The sequence below is a fragment of the Bufo gargarizans genome, chromosome 3 (genome assembly GCF_014858855.1).
Source record: "Bufo gargarizans isolate SCDJY-AF-19 chromosome 3, ASM1485885v1, whole genome shotgun sequence".
Taxonomy (NCBI): domain Eukaryota; kingdom Metazoa; phylum Chordata; class Amphibia; order Anura; family Bufonidae; genus Bufo; species Bufo gargarizans.
This window is the reverse complement of record NC_058082.1, coordinates 363852917-363872888: the sequence shown is the minus strand read 5'-3', so window position 1 is coordinate 363872888 and position 19972 is coordinate 363852917. Positions and strand designations below refer to the sequence as shown.

General features: G+C 46.0%; 2 non-coding genes across 2 annotated transcripts; one reads left to right on the top strand and one right to left on the bottom strand.

Moving 5' to 3' along the window:
* Positions 1-377: 377 nt before the first annotated feature.
* Positions 378-513, top strand: LOC122933548. The gene has a single exon (XR_006388499.1). It is a non-coding gene; the product is annotated as a U11 spliceosomal RNA (small nuclear RNA).
* Positions 514-2547: 2034 nt separating this feature from the next.
* Positions 2548-2683, bottom strand: LOC122933549. Its single transcript, XR_006388500.1, has one exon. It is a non-coding gene; the product is annotated as a U11 spliceosomal RNA (small nuclear RNA).
* Between the last annotated feature and the right edge of the window lie 17289 nt (positions 2684-19972).

Genomic DNA, 19972 nt, shown 5'->3' with positions numbered 1-19972 from the left:
CTTTATATGCACTTTGAATCATTTGGACGCACACAAGCCCGACACACGTAATCTGTATATATAATGTTCACGTTCCTGCGGCGAGGACGCCAGATGCACGTACAGCCATTTGTTGTACAGACAATAAACAATGACACCGCTCTGTGGGACTCGGTGGGCGGCTTCCCATGATGCTTTGCTATTTGCATGTCCATGAATCGTAACTAAATACAGCAATTTTACCCATTTTACAGGTAGTAATAAGCTCACTGCGGGCGCAGTCAGGCGCACATTGGAAACCCCAGTCGCACACACTATTGTGCTGCGGGCAGGTTTAGTCGCCATAAGTTAGACGGGGACGTGGTAGAGTCTGGCCCCTAGGAGGCGGGCTGTTCGGTAAAAAGGGCTTGTGCTATGTATGGCACATCACTGTTCCCTGCACAGGGGACGGTGGTGCGGAATCGACATCAAGAGATTTCGAAAGCATAATTTTTGTGACCAGGACTGCCTGTGATCGTTACTCCGGGCGTCCTCACCTACCTGTTAACAACAGACAATACAGGAGCAGTGGTAACCTACCCACATTATAGGAATGTGTGGCTGTTTTTCCACTCACTTCTATGGGAGATCAGAAAAGATCTAATCCAGAACGATCAGCTAGTTTCCAGAGTCCCACACGTGGGCAGCCGCCTCTACCTTCACTGCTGTGGGACTGCTGCAAGTGGTACTGGCCCAGCTATGTTTGGAGCTCCAACGGTGGTGAATAGAGAGGGGAGGGGGCGTTCTGGAGATAGGAGCAGGTCCCAGAGGTGGGCCTCACACCTGTCTGATATTGGTGACAAATGCTATCAATATGCCACCAAAGTCTCAGATGGGAATACCTCTTTAACCCATTAATCATCAGACGTTCATCTCTGATTTACTGCATGTGGGTTTAAAGGGGTTTAACATTGATAGGTCAGATTGGCTGGGGTCCAACTCCTGGCACCCTCACTGATCAGCTGGTGGCTCAGCCTCCTGGCAGCTTACCACACACTGACAGAAGGTGGGGCAATACCATAATGCAGCACAGAATAACCTCCTAGCAGAAGCAAACCCCGCAGTACTGCACATAATACAGCAGAAGCAAATCCTGCAGAGCAGCACAACATACCCCCCCAGAAGCTGTACCTCTATCGTGGCCATTAGGGATGAGCGAATCGAGCTTTGGATCCAACATCCGAAATTAATTCACTCCAAACTTCGTTTTAATGCCGTTAAGAGATTTGTCTCCATACAACAATAAAACTTATGGGAAATTCATTAGTACCGAAGTCTCACGGGACTTAGGTGAATAACTTTGGGATTTGATTTTCCAACTTAAAAAAAACATTTTTAAACGTGGTTCTGACGTCAGCTTCAGTATCTGGGTACCAGCCGGGACTGAAGCCAACTTCAGATTCCTGTTTTAAAATGGCTTTCACTTTTAAAAATCGAATGCCGAAGTTATTCACCAAAGTCTCTCTCGCCGGAGCTCATACATTTGAATACTGTACGAGGACGGATCTGCGTACAGTATTCAAATGAAGTTTTGAGTGAAGTGACTTTGGATCTATGATCTGGAGCTCGCTTCACTCATCACTCGTCACCATCAATAGCTACTTACAGAGCATCACAGCCTTTTCAAACAGCTGTTTGTTTGGGGGGGTCTGAGGAGTCCACAGAATAGGTGAACAATATTAAAGGGGTTGTCTTAGATTTTGATGGCCTATCATCAGGAGAGGTAATCAATACCAGATAGCGAAGGTCTGACACCCAACACCCCACTGATCAGTTATTTGAAGAGGCAGCAGTGCTGCAGCCTCTTCCTAGGCCATAAACGCCATGTTCATCAGTCACATGGCCTAAGCACAGCTCAGTCATAGACCAGAGAAGCTCAACCTGCAGCCCTCCAGCTGTTGCAAAACTACAATTCCCAGCATGCCCTAATAGGTGTAGGCTGTTCAAGCATACTGGGAGTTGTAGTTTTATAACAGCTGGAGGGCCGCAGGTTGGGCATCCCTGCTATAGATGGTGTGCATGGTAAGCTGTGAGGAGGCTGAGGCACTCACCAGAGTGCCCCGGCCCCCTCAAACAGCTGATCAGTGAGGGTGCCAGGAGTTGGACCCCAGCCAATCTGACCTATCAATGTTAAACCCCTTTAAACCCACATGCAGTAAATCAGAAATGAACGTCTGATGATTAATGGGTTAAAGAGGTATTCCCATCTGAGACTTTGGTGGCATATTGATAGAATATGTCACCAATATCAGACCGGTGTGAGGCCCACCTCTGGGACCTGCTCCTTTCTCCAGAACGACCCGCCCCTCTATTCACCACCGTTGGAGCTCCAAACATAGCGGAGCCAGTGCCATTTGCAGCAGTGAAGGTAGAGGCGGCTGCCCACGTGTGAGACTCTGGAAACCAGCTGATCACACTGGCTTAGCTCTTTTCTGATCTCCCATTGAAGTGAGTGGAACGGCCACACACATTCCTATAATGTGGGTAGGTTATCACTGCTCCTGTATTGTCTGTTGTTAACAGGTAGGTGAGGACGCCCGGAGTAATGATCACAGGCAGTCCTGGTCACAAAAATTATGCTTTCGGAATCTCTTGATATCGATTCCACACCACCATCCCCTGTGCAGGGAACAGTGATGTGCCATACATAGCACAAGCCCTTTTTATTGAACAGCCCGCCTCCTAGAGGCCAGACTCTACCACGTCCCCGTCTAACTTATGGCGACTAAACCTGCCCGCAGCACAATAGTGTGTGTGACTGGGGCTTCCAATGTGCACCTGACTGCGCCCACAGTGAGCTTATTACTACCTGTAAAATGGGTAAAATTGCTGCATTTAGTCATGATTCATGGACATGCAAATAGCAAAGCATCATGGGAAGCCGCCCACCGAGTCCCACAGAGCGGTGTCATTGTTTATTGTCTGTACAAAAGATGGCTATCTCATACATACATTGGACTTGCAAATATTTAGCATATGAATAGTTATGTAGATTCTTGTCATGTAAATCCAATGTTACTGTTTTGCTCCTAAAATTCAAAATTTAAATTATTTTGTTAGTATTTTGTAAATCCACCTTTGGCTTTCAACACTGCCTGAATCCTTGTGGGCATGCTCTCAATCGGATTCAAGCGTGTTTCAACCTAAATCTGTTCCCAGGTCTCTTTTACATGTTCCCAATGTTGATGCATACTGGTAGACTCACTTGGGTAAGAATATAGCTTTTCTTCAACTCTACCCACAAGTGTTCAATTGGGTTGAGGTCTGGGGACTGGGGGACAATCCAGCTCCTCTACTTCACTGTCATTAAACCATTTCTTCGCCAATCTCGACGTATGTTTCAGGTTGTTGTCCTTTTCATACCCATAGGACTCAAGTGTACAAAGTAACTAATCTTGTAGGATACTCACATATAGCTTGGCATTGATCCCACCATTAATCCTGGTCAACTATTCAATGCCTTTGGCTGTAAAACAACTCTATATCATCAGGCTTCCTCCACCAAACTTGACTGTTCCTTCCATTAGCCCACTTTTCCCTTGTTTCTTCCAGACTCATTTGTACCCATCAGAGCCCAGTCTATTGACTTTCATCTCATTGCACCAAATCACCCGTTTTCAATTTTCTACTGTCCACTGTTCATATTTTTTTGCAATCTTGAGCCGACACTTCTTATGACGAAATTGAAGCCAAGCTTCTTCATCTTTTTTCGGGCCACCATTTCTGACTTGTGCAATGCGACTCGTACGATGTTTTCATGGACCTTTGTGATCTATGAGCCACCTCCACCGCCGTGTTTGTCACACCAGAACTGATAGACCTCGTGATGAGCCGACTTGTTGACTCTAATATTTTGCCTGGACACCTCTTGGCTTTGGAATGGATGGACGGACTTCATTTCATATTTTTCCAACTGTCATGGCACTCACATGAAGCAGTTTGGCAATTTTCTTGGCCGAGATACCACTATCGATGAGCTGAATGATGCTGTTTCTCTTTTCTTAGGAAATCTTCTGCATGGCTGCTCCTTCATTCGAACCAGTGACCTTTCACTTGGGAACCAACCTAATAACACACTGAGCTATTAGGGAATGTGAGAACAGGTTGTAATTTGTAGTATACAAGAAGAAAAAGATTGATTCCACCACCAGGACCAAAACAACAATAATGCACATGACAAGAATCTGCATAACTAATCATATGCTAAATAACAGCAAGTCCAGTTTATGTATGATAGCCAAGATGATTGTGTATAAAATGATGGCAGTCTCAGGTTCAAAGCTGTAGTGGATGGTGAAATATAGAGCCTGAAAGTCAAAAGTTTAAAACATGGTTACCCTTTTGCTCGTCAGTGTACACAGTAAGAGTACTAGATGCATATGTGTATCCTCTTAACTAAGTGGAAGTGAGCTCAGTGCTACGTGATACCCTGTAGAGTTGGGGGAATATGTGTGGTTGTAGGGATGTACTCATACTGCAAGTTTTGCTAAATCTCAGCAAAAAAGGCAGTTTGTCTGCACTGTGTAAATGCACTTTAAGTGTACCCGTATCTCATAATTTCCATGCAGATTTCTGTGCATGCCCACACAAAAGCCATATGTGTTACTTGCAGTTTTTGGTGAGGAACTGATGCTTTTTTTTTTCCCTACAGATCTCACTATTCCATCGAAAAGGGTAAAATCCGCACCAAAATCGCTAATGTAATTGACATGCTGCAGGTCAATTTCCTCATGGAACGAAAAAGGGAAATGTACATAAGATTTGTCTAACCTTCTACACTTTGCTTGTACTGTATTACTCAACGCTTTTTCAGCATGAGAATCCGCATGTTTAAAAAAACCTATTGTAATCTACAATATGTGCTAAATGTTTTTCCCAAGACATGTGGGCTGCGCCTCCCTTTTCCCAAACCAGACTCCCAGAATTTGGATAAAATCCGGTTTGATGGTACATGGGAAGAGGGCAGAGGAAGACAGGTGCCAGTCTCTGAAGAGCATAGCTAGTAGTTGCCCGATTCATCCATACTACCTTTCTTGTGAATAGGCACATTTGCTAATTTCCAATCTTCTATGGACAACGCCTGTTACCAGTGATTAGTTAAATAATTCTGTTAATGGTTTTGCTAGTTCACCGCTCTTTTAATAGCTTTGGGTATATCCCATCAGGCCCCCGTGACTTATTTGTATTAATTTTAGACAGCTGACTTAGAACCTCTCCCTCTGTAAAGACACATGCATCAAAAGATTCATTATTCTTCCTTCCTAACTGAGGTCCTTTTCCATATACCTTCCTTCTTTTGTTTTTAATTTGTTAATTCCTTGTTTTAGTTTCCTTTTGTCATTTATGTATCTGAAGAATGTCTTATCACCTTTTTTCACTGACTGAGCTAATTTCTCTTCTGCCTGTGCTTTAGAAGCTCTTATAACTTGTTTGGCCTCTCTCTCTGCCTAATCTTATAAATTTGACTGTCAGCCTCGTTGTTTTTTTTTTTATAATTACATTTTAAATACTTTGAATTCCTTAATGCGCATCTTCTGGTCATGCTGAAGGTTATGCACAGGCAAAACTGCAGAGAATGAAACAGTTGATGCAACCTCCTGTATATCATTTCCAAGTGTGTGAAATGCTTCTTCACCTTTGAAACCTCATTGCAAGACAGATGATTTGTCCCAAGATGGACAATAACATCCACCTCCCTTTCCTGCTTTGCTTGCCTAACAATATTAAGGATACGTTGTCTATGCCTGCTAGCGGTAGCACCAGGGAGACATCTCACAAAACCATTTTCCTCAAACTTCACACCTCTTATGATATAATTGCCCACCAACAACTGCTTACTATCAGTCCTCACCTTCTCCTTTTTGTCTTTGGCTGCAGTCTTGCATACTTTAGGAATGGGAGATGATTGTTCCTCACCCACTGTGCCTGAGCCATCATCCATGTTGCTCTTGCGCTCTGTAAGTGCTGCAAATAATGTATGGAGAGCCACACAGACGGTTGGACTTGTCTTCTATCAACAACTCTCAGTCTACCAGAACCTGCAGTAACCCATCTTCCATTTCTAGGGGCTTCAACCTTACCTAACTCAAAGGGGGTAACAACTTTACCTGACTCAAAAGTTCCAAAAAATTAGATATCACCTTACCTCTTGAAAGCCACCTTTACAGAGCAGTGAAGTGGCAAATCAGTACGAACAAAATTTACAATTTCCAGAACAAGCATCATGACATGGTCTAAATTTAGCTTTTTAGACACCCGCTGCTCCTGATGAATTGTTCAATGAAATGTACAAAATTCTGGAAATCGGTTTTTCACAGATCCTATCATAGATTGTGCTCCATCTGTGGTTATGGCTGTGAGTTTTGATAATGGCAAATTTTCCTTTTTAACTACAGTCATCAGGGTCTCTTTCATATCGATGCCACGAGTTCTGTCTGGTAACGGGACAATATCAAGTAGCTTTTCTTTTATTGTATAGTTGTCTGATACAGACCATACAAACATGGCCAACTGAGGCTTGTCTTATCAGTAGACTCATCCAGTGCAATACTGAAATACTGGTATTTCTCAAGGTCAGAGTACAGTTGTGTTAAACTTTCAACTGCACTGTTAATGTCTGATATTCTGTGTTTGACTGTATGTCATGACAATTGGAGATCTGATACCATTCGTTTCAAACGTTCATCTTCTGGAGACAAGATTGCAATGGTGTCACTAAGGCAACTTTTCACAAATTCCCCTTCATCGTGTGGTTTGTCGTCGCGAGCAATATTCCATGCCAGTTGATAGGATGCAAGAGTGACAGTTTCTGAATGTTTTGTAAGTTTCTTAAAGAACTGAGTCTGTTGTTCTTTTTTTTAATATAATTGTATAAATCTGGAAATGCACATTTACAATAGATTCATGCACAATAGTACAAGGTAAAGGATGAAACATGAAGTACATCACATTCATTTTGATTGAGCACTTGTAACACTCGATAATAATCAATGATACAAAATGAGAAACCGAGCAGAAATATAACAATAAAGTGTACTAAGGGAGACTGTGTCTATCTTTAATCAGTCCAAAGTAGAACTACTTAGCGGGATATCCTAGAACAAGAAGACATCAGGTAGTAGCGAAGGAGTCTTAAAGATCCAAAAGCCCAGAGCTTCTCAGCTAGTAATGCTTTACCTAACAAATAACCAAAAGACAAGACAAATAACAAAGACACACCTCTTTCTCTCTTTCTCATGAGGTCATTAAGGTTGCCTTGTGGACCAGTAATTATCCCACAGGTCCCATATGGCGTTGAAGGGTACTATTTTGTCCTGAAACATGGCCGTGGAATATTCCATTGTTCGGACCTTCATCACCCTAGCTTACAAATCAGAAACCCGTGGCGGTTCAGGGCTTTTCCAAGCTCGAGAGATTAGACAACGAGCAGCTGTTAGTATCAATAGTAATAACTTAAGTGAGTGTTTTTTAACTTGAATGGGGACCACATTAAGCAGGAAGGACATAGGGTCAGGTCGGATTTCCACAGCAAAAATATAACTCAGGAGGGTGCCTACTCCGGTCCAATAGGGGCGTATCTTGGGGCAGTCCCAGAAAATATGAGGCAATGTGCCCCTATGTAAGCCGCATCTCCAGCAGTCTCCCGGGACTACTGGGTTCATTCTATGGAGGAGGTCAGGAGTGTGGTACCAGTATATTAAGATTTTATATTGGTTCTCCTGATGAAGTACCGACATAGAGGATTTCGCTGCCCTCCACCATATAAGGTGCCAGATAATCCTCCCACCGTACCATGTAGGAGTGCCTTTGAACCCGATCAGGGAAGGGAGTCAGCAATATGGAGTAAATCTCAGAAATTAGACCTTTCGCATGTACCCTTTCCCTGCGAAGGCGTTCAAAGGGAGTCGGGAGGGAAACTGTGATCCCTGAAAAAATGGACTGTGCGAAGTGACTAATCTGGATATAAAAGTAATTGGAGGAGGGGGGGAGATCATATTTGGTCTGAAGGGTAGAAAACGGCAAAAGATCCCTAGTGAAGGGGTCCACAATATCTGCAAACCAAAACACACCCCGCTGAAACCATGGTCTCATTGTTGATGTGGTAAGACTAGCAGAGAGCGTAGGGTGATATAAAAAAGAGGTCATGGCGGAGTGGTTAGAAACCAGAGGGAATTTGCCACTGCACTGCTGCCATATGAGTCTAGTACAGACTATGGGCCCTAAGAGATCCTTAATTGGTAGAATCTTGTGAGATCCGGACCATAGCATGGAGTTAGGATGTATAGGAGCTAGCCAGAGTCTTTCTACTTGCATCCAGACAGAGTATGAGTGCAAGGAAGCCCAGGCCAAGACAGAACGTAGCTAGACCGCCCAGTAATATTTGGACAGATCCGGTACCCCTAGTTCACCCTGATGCCTACTAGATAGAAGGACTGACCGTGGGATTCTATGACGCCTTCCCGCCCATATGAATCTAAGGAGGTGAGATTGAATGGATCTCAGATCTTTGAGGGGAACTATAATCGGTAAGGTCTCAAAAAGATACAGAAGCTTGGGCAAGATCGTCATTTTAGTCGCAGCAATGCATCCCATGAGAGAGAGTGGGAGAGCGTGCCACTTGTCAAGGAGACCCCTGATCTCCGCATATATGCGTGGGAAGTTATCTTTATAAAGTTCCCCATATCGGGGAGTGAGGTCAACACCCAAATATCGCAGGGAGTCCGTCTTCCAATGGAAAGGGAAGTTAACCCTAAGAGAGCCAAGGGGCCATCTGAGAAAGATTAAGAGGGAGGGCCTCAGTTTTATGGGTGTTGACCTTATACCCCGAGTCGACCAAATTCCTGCAGGATGGAGTGGAGGTTTGGTAGGGAAGTATGAAGCTTGGTAAGGGTAAGAAGGATGTCGTCTGCATATAGCGATAGCTTAAACTCCCTGTCCCTGACAATAACACCTCTGATGTCTGGACATGCCCTGATTTTGGCCGCCAGGGGTTTGATACACATGGCAAATAATAGCGGAGATAGGGGGCAGCCTTGTCTCGTCTCGATAGCAATGCGTATGGGTCGAGATTGAGCATGAGGTTATTTGATTCTCGCTGTGGGGGAGGAGTATAGGCTACAAATGGCCCTAACTAAGGGACCAGAAAGGCCATATGCCTGCAAGGTAGCAAAAAGAAAAGGCCAACCTAAACGGTCAAACGCCTTTTCAGCATCTAAACTAAGAAGTAGCGCCTCCTTACCCGAGCGAGATATGACATCTATCAAGTCAATGTTTCTTCGTGTGTTGTCGGCCCCCTGACGGCCTGGGACAAATCCCACATGGTATTTGTGGATCAGGGAGGGGAGAAAAACGTTTAGTCGGGAGGCTAGGGCTTTGGAGTTAATCTTAAGGTCTGAATTAAGCAGGGCAATGGGCCTGTAATTATGGCATTCGTGAGTATCTTTCCCAGGTTTCGGAATCATTGTGAGATAAGAGTGAGACATTGGGGAAGGTACTGCGTTGCCAGCTAGAAAATGATTAAAAAGGGTTACTAAGTGAAGGATTAGTTTGGTCTTGAAAGTCTTATAATATTTATACGAAAAGCCATCAGGCCCTGGGGATTTACCCTCAGGTAGATGGTCCACCACTTCCCCTATCTCTTCCGGCGTGATTGGACTATTAAGGGTGGCAAGATCAGAAGTCGATAGGGTAGGAAGGTGACAGGATGCCAGATAAGACTAGAGTGTACTATCCTTAAGTCTCTCATCTGAGGGGAGGTCGGAGGGTAAATTGTACAGGGAAGCGTAGTAGGTCGAGAACCTCTCTGCTATCACTCTGGGGTCATAGTGTATTGTTCCGTCAGTCCCCCTAATAGCACTCAGACTCGTTTGGGGATTGCAATTCCTGAGTTGTCTGGCCAGCAAAGTATGAGGTTTGTTCCCCCAAGCATAATAACGCTGTCGTGTGTAAAGTAACTTGTTGACACGACCTAAAGCTAGACTCTTCAATTGGGCCCTGGTATCAACAATTCGTCTGAGTGTGCACCGGGAGGGGTGAGAAGCCATCTTGTCTTCTAGTGTTCACAAGCGAGACATAAGAGTCTTGACCAAAGCAGTCGAGTCCTTTAATTTTGAGTTTATTGCAATACAATGTCCCCTCATGACCGCCTTATGTGCTTCCCACAAAGGACGGACATCCCCTACCGATCCCTCATTTAGTTCAAAGTACATTTTCAGGTGTTTGCGGGGTTCCTTCCTAGTGATGGGCTGCTTCAAGAGGGAATCATTAAGTCTCCAGTGGTATTGGCGAACATGGCCCGACTCACTACTTATGTCAACTAGTACAGGAGCATGGTCATACCAGGTGATTCGAAGTCCACTCCTTCCAATATCCTGAGGGTCGAAATAGTACCAAAGAGGTAATCAATACGGGTGTGGGAACCATGTGGGGCAGAGGAAAAGGAGAAGGACCTATCAGTGGGATAAGTGAGACGCCACAGGGAGTATTTCCGCACCAGTTTACGAAAGTCCCTGGCTAAGCGCTGCTGTATCGAATGTATTGGTCTGACCGTGAGGGCCAGGCAATCCATTGATTCAGAAAACACTGCATTAAAGTCCCCACCTAGGAGGACCAGGGGCTCCGAAGAGTCCACTCCCTCAACAAAAACCTTGCGGAAGATTCCGCCGAGAAAGTGGATCTGGGAAGTGTTTGGGGCACAAATGTTACATAAGGTGATGGGTTTATCTGCTAAATGGCCACGGAGAATAATATAACACCCCTGCGGGTCTAGATTTGAGGATTCAATTTTGAGGAGACATCGTGCAGATACCAAGATGGCAACCCCCGCCTTCCGACGGCTATGAGTAGCCGAATAAGCAATAGGATACAGGTGAGAAGCAAAACAAAAGGAAGAGGTGCCCTCAAATTGTGTTTCTTGTAGGAACACAATGTCCGCTTTAAGGGATTTCAGTTCCAAAACCAAGAGTTTCCTCTTGGTGTTGGAGTTGAGCCCTTGACATTATGGTATCAGGTTATGCACCGCACCATGTGAGTATGTGATGATATATAATATATGCAGGGTACAGCTCACCAAAGGAGTCCGTATACGTCAGCGGCTTCACACTAGTTGAACAACGGATCAAAGGCAAAACTGAGGTACACGATCCCCACAGGCAAGGAAGTTCAGGCACCTACTACAACAGGAGAAAGAACACAAGGAAGGGGGGAGACAGGACGAGAAAACTCAAAGACAGACAAACAGATAGCAGTAAACAACTATTCCCAGGGATATAATCCCTGCTAGGGGCAAATAAGAAGCCCCTTTGGGGGTGTAAGTGTCAGAGACCAACAAATTGAAGCTGGCCAAAGAGCCAACCACAAGTATCTGAAAAAAAGAAAACAATTAACAATGAGGTGGGCCCTTCAGATAGCCCGCACTGTAATGTAGCAACAAGAAAGAAAACGACCAATATGGGGGCCCATCAGAGACCGTCGATCCTGAGGGCATGAAGGATTAAGGGCAGAGTTCAGGACGACCAAGTCCTCCAAGCCATTGGCGGTCAGGTAGATGGACGATGCCCTGATGACGGAGGAGAGCGCGGAGAAGAGGATGCACTTGGACCAGGTCTTCCTTTCCTGGTACAGGAGACCAAATGCGTGGTGGCGGAAGTGATGGAGACTCAAACTCCCAATCCGCGAAAGTGGTGAAGATCCGAGAAGGAACGGAGAGTCTCTGTTCTTCCTTGATGACAGACCATCAGGGCAAAGGGAAATCCCCAGCGATGGGCAATCTGGTGGTCCCTGAGTGATGTGAGGAGAGGCTGGAGATGTCTCCTTTTGTGGAGTGTGAACCAGGATAGGTCAGGAAACAATTGCACCTGGGCTCCATCAAAGTCAAAGTTTCGTAAAGATCTTGCCTTAGCCATGATGGCTTCTTTAAGGGTCAAGTCGTGGACACAACAGATTACGTCACTAGGACGTGCAGCAGAGTCATTGGGCTTGAGTGCTCTATGAGCTCTGTCCAGCTTGATCTTATGCGAGGGTGGTTGTCCCAAGATCATGTTAAATATGGCTTCCAGTGTGGCAAAGAGGTCCTCGTCTCCGGTAGCCTCTGGTAGGCCCCATACCCGGATATTATTCTGGCGGTCTCGGTTGTCCAAGTCCTCTAAATGCAGCCCCATGCCCCTGAGCAAAGCCGTTTGGGCAGAAATGGATTCACGAAGAGTGGATATGTATTGCCTGGTGTCATCACGGGCATTTTCCAAGGAGTCCACCTGGTCCACCACGTGTTTAATATCAGTGCGAACTGCCGCAATTTCAGCTCTGCAGGCTTCTGTAACTTCAGAGATAAGAACCTGAAATTCCTCTTTTGTAGGAAAACTGCTAAAATGGCTCGCTCAGGGCTGTGGAGGTTTAGACAGGGGTGGGGGTCCATAACAGCAAGTAATGGAGGGCTTGAAGATCTGGCCCAGAAGGGGGAGGAGAGCTGCTGTCCCCTTGATCCAGCCACGGTGGGGCTGGGGACTGATTATTTTGCCAGGGCTCGTGCAAGGGGGTCCTAGGAAGGCTAGGTGCAGGGTCCACTGGGATAGTATCTCGTCCCCTAACAGGAGCCACAGTACCTTTTGCGTGATGTCTCCCTCTGAGGGGTGAGTCCAGGAGCCATCATGATGCGATCCCTCCTTTCAGCAGCGGCTGGCTGAAATTCCAGGGCAGCCGGTGAGAGCCCCAGCTCTGATATTCCTAGCAAGGACACCGCCAGCTGCAATCTAGTCCCTTGGTGAGCTCCAGCAGAGGATTGCAGCGCTGGATCACGCTCACTGCTCAGAGAGCGGGAGTCAGGCGGGGGAAGGGAGGAATGGCGGGAGGCCCTCTGTGCCTTGGTGCTGCACAGTGGAAGCATATCCAACAGAATGGCTTCCCTTTCCTCTCAATGAAAAAATACAAATCCTCTCACTCCGGTAGAAATGGCCTGTGTTCATCTTCATATTTACGCTTGGCTTTATGTTTCCCAGACACTGCCATGTTTAGTGTGGTGACGTTGCAGCGTTCTCCTTACTGAGGGGTGGAGGCTGGCTTTGATTTTCTTTGGATTCCTAGTTTTGTTTGGTTTCCTTCAATTATTTTTCATTCTATGTAAGACACACCTAGGTTTTAGAGGAGAAAATATGAAAAAAAACCAATCCTCATCAGACCTCCAAAGTGAGATCCCTAATACTCAGATAATAAAAAGAAAAATGTAGCAGCACTACAAAAATGAATGTTGTTCCTTACTGTGGTGGTGCCCGCTGTGTCAGAAGCCAGTCTTGTACTTCCCAAATCCAGATGCAATTGTAACAGAAACTGCAGCACTCTCCAGCCTTGGTCTTTCCAAACTTTATTTCACCAATACAAATGCGACGTTTCGATCTGTGTGATCGTTCTCAAGCAATTTAACAATGTGAACTAAAAACCGGATACCCTACTAAGTTGGTCACATGACCTAATCAATTATGTTAATACACCATTAAAAAAGACTGTGCGTACCGCCCCTTCCTCTGTTCGTCCAACAGCGGGGTTAACTTAATGTGTCATTCTCAAACGTCATATACTGTGCATACATAAGCATATACATAGATACAACTCCATCAACTTACTGCGATGCAAAATGTGAACCGGGGGAAACCGTCACTGAGGTAGACTTCAACGGCATGTGCGGCCGATCGCATCACTTCCCTCGGCGTTCCTCCATATCGAATGCGCCTGCGTGTCTACTTCATGACGTCAGCCTCATGACGCTCAACTGGTGCCATGGAGACCGGATGCCTCCCATCCACGTCACCACTGAAACAAAGCGCGCATGCGCACCCAGCCTCAGCGGCGATAGGATCCAGTGCCGAGCCTCCCGTCACTGTGTAATGCCCCTATGGCTGCTGCCATGGTAACCTTATATATAGTGTCATCTTCTGTACAAAGCTTGCAAACAAGGTTTCTATGTTATTATATATATCCTCTATATTCTACCCATAACAAGGGGCAAATCGGTCCATGATCATTGTTACTAGGGGTTGGTTGAACATAGATGTTCACTTAAGAGACCTTTTAACAAGGAGAACGTGAATGGCTACGTGAACCAGGTGTCCACTACTCGTCCATATTTTAGGATTAGAGTACCCAGTCACTAGGTTGAGTTTAGCCTCATGATAATTAATTTGGGGTCCATAAACTCATAAACACAGGGCGGCACTATTCAGTCCAGAACACAAGAGGTAGTCACCACTTCTGTTCTAGAGTGAACCAGCGCCCACCCCCATCTAACAATCGTGATGGTCACAATGGCAACACGTCTCCCCCTACCATGGGGTCGACACATATAGCCTTGGACCACCCCATGCAGTTTTAGGGGGGCATACCCTCCAACCAGGAGGGACGTCCGTCCTATATATCCAACCATTCAAACCTATCTAGTCAGGTAATAGGTATCCCCGTCTCCGGGAATACATCTATAAATCCGACCACTAGGTCATCTCATACGATTCAACCCCCTCCACTATAAACACATATACCATACGGCCGCTCTACAGAGGATGTGCATCTCAAACTCCCATATATGGAGCAAGTGGTGAAAACCATATCTTATAATCCAGTGAATCTTGAATAGATCCAAAATTTGCCCCCTCATGGGGTGAATACAGAAATAAACTCAAAATATTGTTAAACAAAATTGGCTACCATTCGATTATCTATGCTCAGTCACCTCAGTCCGCATCCCCAGGTCACACCCGCATACACAGTCATCTATAAATTGTGGATTTTCAAGCATGGTTGCTAGGTGACGATCGGGCTGGGAACCCGATCTGTATTATTTTCACTTATAACATGGTTATAAGAGAAAATAATAGCATTCTGAATACAGAACGCAAAGTAAAATAGTGATGGAGGGGTTAAAAATAAATAAATAATTAACTCACAGAGTCCACTTGATCGCGTAGTTGCGGATCTCTGTCTTCTTCTGTAATGTTGAGCTGCCGGCTAAGGACCTGTCGTGACGTCACATCACATGATCCAATCACATGGTCCCTCACCATGGTGATGAACCATGTGATTGGACCGTGTGATGAGCACAGTGACGTCATCAAAGGTCCTATTCCTGTGCACAGCAAAGAAGAAGACAGAAGAGATGCCGGCTGCGCGATCAAGTGGATTAAGGGGAGTTAAATTCTTTTTTTCTTTTTTTTAACCCCTCCAGCCCTATTTTACTAAGCATTCTGTATTAAGAATGCTATTATTTCCCCTTATAACCATGTTATAAAGGAAAAATAATAAAATCTACAGAACACCTAACCCAAACCTGAACTTGTGTGAAGAAGTTCGGGTTTGGGTATCAAACATGCCCATTTTTCTCACGCGCGTGCAAAACGCATTACAATGTTTTGCACTTGCACGGAAAATTGCGCATTTTCCTGCAACGCACCCGCATCTTATCCGGGCAAAAAATATGACGCCCATGTGAAAGAGGCCTAAGGGTAAGACTGCGTGTATATCATCATCATCATCAGGAGGAGCCGCAAATCAAGTTACAAGGAGCCGCAGGTTGGCCACCCCTGCGATATAGTGTTTTCTCCATTTACTTTATCATTTAGCTATAATAGCCTGCCTACATTCAATGTGCTGCCTGTGCCGTTCATAGCGCGTCCTGTGCTGATGAATGGCAGGAAAAGTCTAAGGCATATTAGTACACCATAGACTTTATCCAGGGTGCGGGTGCCGCCCGAGAGAAGGCTCCGAGTACCGCCTCTGGCACCCATGCCATACGTTTGCCATTTTTAAATACCCGACAGCTGACATAAATTTACGGGAGCCGGTCAGGAAAGGGTTAAACTGTAGTGCAAATCTACATCTGCTCATAGCAGTTGTAGGTTTAGGCTAGGTCTACATTACGACATTTGTTGCGCGACTTATAGGGCACAACTACACTGTAACATTTGTGGCGCGACATTTTGTCTCACCAATGTCGAGCGACAATTTTTATAATGATAGTCTATGGTGTCGCAATGCGACATGTGACATGCTGCGACTGCGAAAGTCGCAGAAAAATCCATCTTGAATGGATTTTTTGCAAATGTCACGTTGCAGTATGTCGCAGCGCAACACAATAGACTATAATTATAAAAAATTTGTGCGACATTGGTGCGACAAAATTTTGCTAGCCTTAAACTTATGGCACACAGAAGAGGTGCATGGCACAATCTTCAACACACTTTGGTTTAACATTGTTCGATTAAATGCCGGTTTTAGAAAATTCTTGGCCAACATGTATTCTTGTAGGTTGCAGTACTTTGCCTCTGCACTTGTGTTGTCATACAACAGCTATAATGTGATTACCCCCCAAAGTATTAGAATTTTTGAAATCACATGAAATGCCATGGGAATATGATATCGCTGTTTCAGTGCAATTTAGAATATTGATTAAAATTACATGTGATTCCACACAAAATGACCCACTTCCATACCACACAACCAAAGTTAGACCCTCAGTACAGAGCCTCTGATCAAGAAAAGAAAAACAGTTGTAATCAGGTGAACTACATCCGTGTCTAGTTTGATAGAGAGGTCGTTGGTCACACTAAAGGGAATGTCACCTCCGGCACTCCCTTTTATGTACTGTAATACATGAATGGAACATCTCCCCTGACTTCAGATCCGTAACTATCTATACTCAGACTGGCCATGGAATCCATTGAGAGGCCTGCTCCTGGAGTCCTCTCCGCTATGCGTGCACACTCAGAAATGCATCCCATGGCTAATGTACAGGTGGACCATGCTGGAGCAGGGGTTTCATACATGTATTACTGTACTTAATAAGGCTGCGCTGCTACTCCAATGCCAGCAGTGACTCCTTGTTCACCCGGCACGGGATGCAACAGTCAATCATCAGTGCTGACAAGTCCGCTGAGGCCAGTGACTGGCTGTTGTGGTTATGGGACCAATGAAAGTGACAACATCAGGGATCAGATTTGATGGAAACTGAAGCAGTTTTTTTTTTCAGAATTTTAGCAAGTCTTGAAGAATCGTTCTAATATAGACCTCCCCAAGTTGCAGTGTCTTTGTAAATAGGATTCTGTCCCTCTCCTTTCCACAACGGGGAACTCGCCGGGATGTTACTTTTCTCCATCCCTATTTGCATTGGCAATTGAGAATCTGGCCTTCAGGACTTGGTTTTCTTCCCTGATTGACAGCATTAAAGGGGGTGTTTAATTGCTTTAATACTAACGGTCTATCAGGATAGGTCATCAGTATTTGATAAGTACCCCCACCAATCAGTGGTCTGAAGAGACTGGGGCACTCTGTGAGCACAGCTGCCTCGTCCTTTGCCAGTAACGTCATGTTCATCGGTGACATGGCCTAGGTCAGTGCTTCTCAATTATGTCATGCCCCCCCCCTAGGAAGAAGAAAACATTTCGCGCCCCCCCCCCCCCCACGAGACTAAAAAAGTACAGCCCCCAGTAATAAGAGCCCCTCTGTGCCAGTAATAACAGCCCCCACCTTTGCCAGTAATAACAGCCCCCCCCTTTGCCAGTAATGTTATGGGGGGATCTGTGGATGACAGACACTGTTATGGGGGATCTGTGGATGACGGACACTGTTATGGGGGGATCTGTGGATGACAGACACTGTTATGGGGGGATCTGTGGATGACAGACACTGTTATGGGGGGATCTGTGGATGACAGACACTGTTATGGGGGGATCTGTGGATGACAGACACTGTTATGGGGGGATCTGTGGATGACGGACACTGTTATGGGGGGATCTGTGGATGACGGACACTTATGGGGGGATTTGTGGATGACGGACACTTATGGGGGGATCTGTGGATGACGGACACTTATGGGGGGGATCTGTGGATGACGGACACTTATGGGGGGATCTGTGGATGACGGACACTTATGGGGGATCTGTGGATGACGGACACTTATGGGGGGATCTGTGGATGACGGACACTTATGGGGGGATCTGTGGATGACGGACACTTATGGGGGGGATCTGTGGATGACGGACACTGTTATGGGGGATCTGTGGATGATGGACACTTATGGTGGGATCTGTGGATGACGGACACTTATGGGGGGGATCTGTGGCTGGCACTGTTATATATGTGCCATCCACAGACCCCCCACCCCATAACAGTGCCATCCACAGTGCCCCCCCAGCCCATAACAGTGCCATCCACAGACCCCCACCCCTTAACTGTGCCATCCATAGATTCCGTGTGCCCGCCGCCACCGTTTAAAGTTATTAAACATGCCCCCTCACTCCTAATAGTACCGTATATCCGAATTTCTTCTGTATAATGCCGGCCGGCGGGCCGGGCGGCCGGCGCGTCCCTCAGTGACGTCACTTGTCTGCGCCGCCTGCTTCATTCATAAAGCAGGCGGCGCAGGCACGTGACATCACTGAGGGAGGCGCCGGCCGCCCGGCCTGCCTGCCGACATTATACAGAAGAAATTCGGATATACGGTACTATTACTAGTATACCAGAGGGAGCGGTGGGGCGGGGCTATAGTACAGTGACCGCACCGCCCCACCGCTATTGCCGGCCCCCAGCTCCTCCTCCCAGTCCCTCCCCCGGCCCCCGCTCCGTACTGCGCCGGCCTCTGATCAGAGGAAGGGAGATGAGCGCTTCCACAATGGAAGCGCTCATCTCCCTGCCGCACACCCCAAAGGCCGGCCCTGAACGAGCCCCCCTTTACGGAGCCTGGCGCCCCCCCTGGCGCCCCACTATTTGAGAAGCACTGGCCTAGGTGAAGCTCAAACTCATTCAAGTGAATTGGGCTGAGATGCATTATCAACCATGGCTGCTCTCCAATGGACGGCGCTGTGCTTTGGAGGAGGCCATGGTACTCAACAGAGCAGCAGCCTTTTTAAACAGCTCATCGGTGGGGTACAAGAAGTCCGAACCCCACTGAACACATACTGCAGACCTATCCTGATAGGTCATCAGTATTAAACACTTGAACAACCCCCTTAAAATTGAAGAACATGAAAAAACTATTGGTACTTTATGCAATCCTGATAATAATTATGGATCAAGGTCAAGACAAGCTGCATTTACACCAGCTAATAATCATCCAAATTATCAGGAATGACCGTCGTTCCTGACAATCTGCCCATGTAAATGTGCCGCAGATCGCCTGATGAACGAGCGAAAAACTCGATCATCGGGTGATCCTGTCGTTCATGCAGGCACCACCGATCATGGCTTCTGAGCAACAGATCGTGTGGTCTTCACAGTGATCTGCTGCCCAGAAACCATGATTCTGTATGGGGACGAGCAGTAGCCATCCCTCATCCTCATGCACACAGCTGTTCTGTGCATTGGCGACAGATCCGTCCACACCATAAAAAAATAGAACAAGTGAATGGGTTCGCATCCGTGATGCCCACATATTGAGGACCACAATACAGCCACGGCCGGGTGCATGAGGCCTCATACTGTGAAGAAGATCACTGCATGTAAATGGTCTCCTTCACTGAACAAGCAGCCGACTGTCGGGAAGGAGCACTTCCTTCCCGATAATCGGCTGCAGAATCGTCCCGTCTAAACCCGCCTACAGTCTCTCAGGTAATTGCAGCTATTTATCAGGTGCCAAAACACAAAACTAAAAAAATCCTGCAAGTGTTTTTGTTGTTGTTTTTTTAGATGTAAAAAATGCTGGAAAAATTCATGTGTGAAGGAAGCGAGCCTATCTCGAGTTTGTCCAGATATCAATAATAAGGATCCTACTGGAAGTTAAAGGGATTCTGTCACCAGTTTTAACCCCCTCCAGATAAAAATATGGTTATGTTCAGGGAGCTTTACTGATTCCTAATGTGGTCTTATAAATGTAATCTGTAGGGTCATTTTGCCTAAAAAACGCTATTACTAACCTGTCATTCATAAAAATAAGGTGCCCAAGGGGATGTAAATGGATCCAAGCTGCCGCCCGCACCCGCCG